Below are 4,508 nucleotides of genomic sequence, written 5' to 3'. Positions count from 1 at the left end.
CCTACCACCCGGTGGTAGTTACCCCATATGTCTCATATACTACCATGTGGTAGTATATATACTACTTTATCATTTTAAATATATTCGTATACTATATCTAAGATATTCCAAAGCAAGTTACATGAAAAAATTGCATATGGGCCCATAGTTTTTGTTATATTTATGAAATACGTATATATTTGTACGTAAAAAAGAGCATACTCAAAATATGGTATATACTACCTAAAAACTAGTATATATACTACCTAATCATTGTTATATATTACATACTACACGTACATACTCTCGATTTTGACAGATATTATATACAACATACAAAACACAAGTGGTGGTAAATACCACTGCTTGTAGGAAACATTTGTCCGATATATATGGAAAAAAAATCACAGTCGAACGACGGACCAAGCCCATATATAGGCTTGCCGGAATGCCGACAGTGATCAAGGCATCGATTCATACATATACAAAAAAAAAATCACCGTCGAACGACGGACCAAGCCCATATAAAGGCTTCCCGGAACGCCGACGGTGAGCAACTTATTGACCCATGCATATACAATGATAAAAAAGAAACTTCTCATGGTTGAACGACGGACTAAGCCCGTATATAGGCTTCCAGAGTGGCAACAGTGAGCAATCTACTCATTCATACAAAATAATAATAATAATAAAATTATCCCTGAGTCGAATGACGGACCAAGCCTGGATAGGGGCTTCCCGGAACGCCGACCGTGGGATCACAATATTTGGATGAATAAATACAGATCAAACACATCCAGAGACCAGGGCTATATACACCATGACAAAAAAAAGTTTTATGCATTCATGGCATTATATCCCTGACACTTCTAATGATGAGAGAGATGCCATAACGAACAGACGTAATCAGATAATTTGGGAAAGCAGACTACCCAAGGAAGATTCGATCCAGACCGTATCCTAGTGTCCCTGTCTCCCTGCACCTATGTGATGAGGAGATGGAATAGAGATTAAAAGCAACATCCAAGATGCTAAAAGATAGATCATTTCTTGGTAATGACAGGACAAAGAAAGAGGCATACCCAATTGGAGGAGTCAACACTTGCCAACACGGAGGTGGATCTTGTGAGGGATTGAAAGCAATCTGGGACTGAGAAAATAGCAGATTAATCAGTCAATGAATCAATTTAGGCACTAGCGAAGTCGTATATAATTTGCTAACCTATCAAAAGGATTGCGGCCGGCCGAACGGAAGTAGACCTTCGTCTCCGTGGTCTTCTGTCTTGATTTAAGAAAAGAAAAAGAGACTTGCTGTTTAAAGAGAGTTGAGGGGATAGCGGACGCAGTTTGTTATCCGGATGGAGTTTGTTAGCCGGACGTGGCCTGATTTTTAGCCTCCACAATTGCAACGCATGGTTAAAAAGTTGTAGGTAGCTGGCACACGATCGTCTAAAAAGTCATAAACCCATTATACTCACCAGAAGTGCTTTAAACAAAATATGTATAGTTTCGAGCTCTGGGTCCGAGTAAAAAAAAATCTTACTTCGAACGCAGACCTCGAGGGGCATCTGTTGACATAGATTTTGATCGAGATAAATAAATGTATAAAATATAAATTCAAAACAGCAAAAATAAAACGTTCGATAATGAAAAGAATTAATTTAAAGAAATCAATCAACAACTCAATCAACCAAGACATCGACGACTGGCAGCTCCTACTTTGTTGATGTACATTGCAAGGGAAAGTTGCAAGCCCCACAACGACCTAGCCCATTGCAATCTCCGGAGAGCACCGTCTGCTGAAACCGCTGTCATGGAATCATCGTTGTCGCGGGGGCCCCGCCACACGCAGCTCCGACTTCTCTGTCGTAGCGAGAAACAAACATAGGCAAACCCATTGACGCACTGGACCATTGGGATCAGGAGGATTACCTGCGACCAACTTTGCATGTCCACCCTAGGGAAAGCGCATAGGGAAACTAGTCTTCAAGATGACGACCACAAGGGAAAAGCGACCCGGAAACGACGCCATCAGCCGACCCTGCTACAGCAGCGCAAAAGGCTTTCACCCAAAGACAAACCTCGAAGACGGACAAGGCCGGAGAGTACCATGACGACCCTGTGGGAAGGAGGAACAACACCCACGGGCGCCGCGCCGTCGGCGTTGGCCATCGAAATATCACGGCATATTAACAGAATGCATATACAATATAATTGGTGACTAAAGAAAATTTAGCATCAATTAAATCTTTAGCTAGCACGAGCATGCGTTATGTGCTAATGCATGCAGGCTAGGCAGCGTACATGCATGAACGTATGTGGCGTGGCTCTCACAGCCAATAATAATTTTTCTTTTTGAGCAAATCAACACAGTCACCATGCATATGCAAAAGTTGCTCCGATTAAATAATCAAAGTAAGAAGCCCAAACGTTGTCTTGTAGCAGAGCCCACCTTAGGTAACGTTTAATTAAGCAAATTGATTAAACTAATTGGGCCAAGGCCATGTGCGCTCCAACCGATGTCCCATCAATCAACAACTCAGGGTTGGCGTTAGCGTTGGCGCAAGATCTTCAGCTTCAAAATATGATAGTAGCATCATATGCCAAGCAAGTCGTTCAGGAGATACACAACAGGTCGAGAGGAGCAAACAGAGCTATTATTAGCGAGATTCTTTCTTATTCCATTTTGTTTCATTGTATCTTTACTTTTGAAAGTTGTAGGGCAAACATAGAAGCTCATAAGTTAGCCGAGCACTCGTTGTCTTTAGGTCCGGGGTGCCACGTTTGGTTCGGGCAACCCCATGACCTTACTTGTATCCCACAATCTGTGGTATTCGATTAATAAAGCTTGGTGATCCTAAAAAAAATCAATCAACAACTCAGGGAGACCAAGTCTCGAGCACTCCATTTCCTGCCCACGTTCTACCAGCAAGCCATGCTCCTGCTCCCACGTTCTGCACGACGTGCAGATTGAGTCCTTGGCGCGCGCGGCAGCCTCCAAGGGTCAGTGCTACACACCTGCCTCTATAAATACCAGGCAGTCAGACTGCTCTAGGATCGGCCCGGAGTTCATTCGTTTCCTCTGTCAAAAATCATACACACACAGTAGCATAAAAGGAGAGAACGAGGCAGGCGTGCAGGAGGTTTGAAAGGTGAGATTCAATGGCTCTCCTGTAGCCTCTGGTTTGGCCATTGTGGTACAGGCCAGGGAGCTTTTTTCTTCTTCTTCTCTTGAATCTCTAGCCCTTGGTCCGGCCATCACGGTACAAATTAAGGGGCATGTTTCATTTTCCGAAAATTCTTATTCTTGGTTCGGCCATCGCGGTACAAATCAAGGAGCATATTTCATCTCCCCAAAATTCTTGCCCTTAGTCTGGCCATTGCGGTGCAGACTAAGGTGTATGTTTAATCTCTCTCAAAATTTTGCCTTTGATTTGGCCATTTTGGCACAGACTAAAGAGTATGTTGCATCCATCCTAAGATTTTGTCCTTGATTCGGCCACCGCGGTACAAACCAAGGGGCATGTTATATCTACCCCAAACTTTCGCCTTTGGCTTGGCCATCGAGATACGAGTCAAGGAGCGTGCATGGTTCTTGTAAGCATGGTTCCTTTAAATGTGGCGTGCACTTCGTCCCATTGATCTCCGTCTTGGTTCGGTCCCTTTAGCGATACAAGCCAAGATGAACGCCTCGTTCCTTGGTTTTGGTCTCTATACATGGATACAAACCAAGAAAGTGGCATAGGTGCGAAAACCTCATAAAAAATTGCCTTAATTTGGTTATCATAAAAAAAATGGATAGGACTAAGTTGGAATGAAATTACGAAGGCACTAAACTGAACTCATGATAATCTCTTGTTTGGTTGCGCTGCGGGCATTATGTGTCACGCTAGTTGCAATACAAACAAGAGCATAAAAATATATTCCATCACTTGGTTATGCTGCACGCGGGCATTATCTTAATGCCACGCAGTGTTAATAGTAATACGAGCAGGGCAAAACTTAATTAAAAATGTGTTCATGTTACACACCCAAAAACCAAAATCATGCAAGATGAATGATAAAACGTGTTGCATCATAAAAAAACCAATCTTACTTGGTTGCGCTACACGTGGGCATTATCATAATGCTACACGGTGCTAGTAGTAATACAAGTAAGAGAAAATTAAACAAAGTATTCAGGCCATATATTTGGTCCAAATTCAAATAAAACCTGTCATGAAATGCTCCAATGCTACAAGAGCCTAAAACTATTAGCATCGTCATAAATGGATATCACAAACTCACTTTACTTGGGTTATGCTACACACTAGCGCCAATGAAATGACGCCATGTGGAGTTAGTGCTAATACCATGGGAGGTACAAACATAAACAAAAATGATAGATGTCATATGACTCATGCAACACCATAATTGCTCCACAAACCTTTGCTTGGTTACGCTGCACGCGGGCATTACCTTAGTGCCACGCGGTGTTAGTAGTAATACAGGTAAAGCAGAACTTAATAAAAAATAAGTTCACTCCACAT

Source organism: Triticum dicoccoides, chromosome 3B (assembly GCF_002162155.2).
Source record: "Triticum dicoccoides isolate Atlit2015 ecotype Zavitan chromosome 3B, WEW_v2.0, whole genome shotgun sequence".
NCBI lineage: Eukaryota > Viridiplantae > Streptophyta > Magnoliopsida > Poales > Poaceae > Triticum > Triticum dicoccoides.
Note: the sequence above shows the minus strand (reverse complement) of the source record.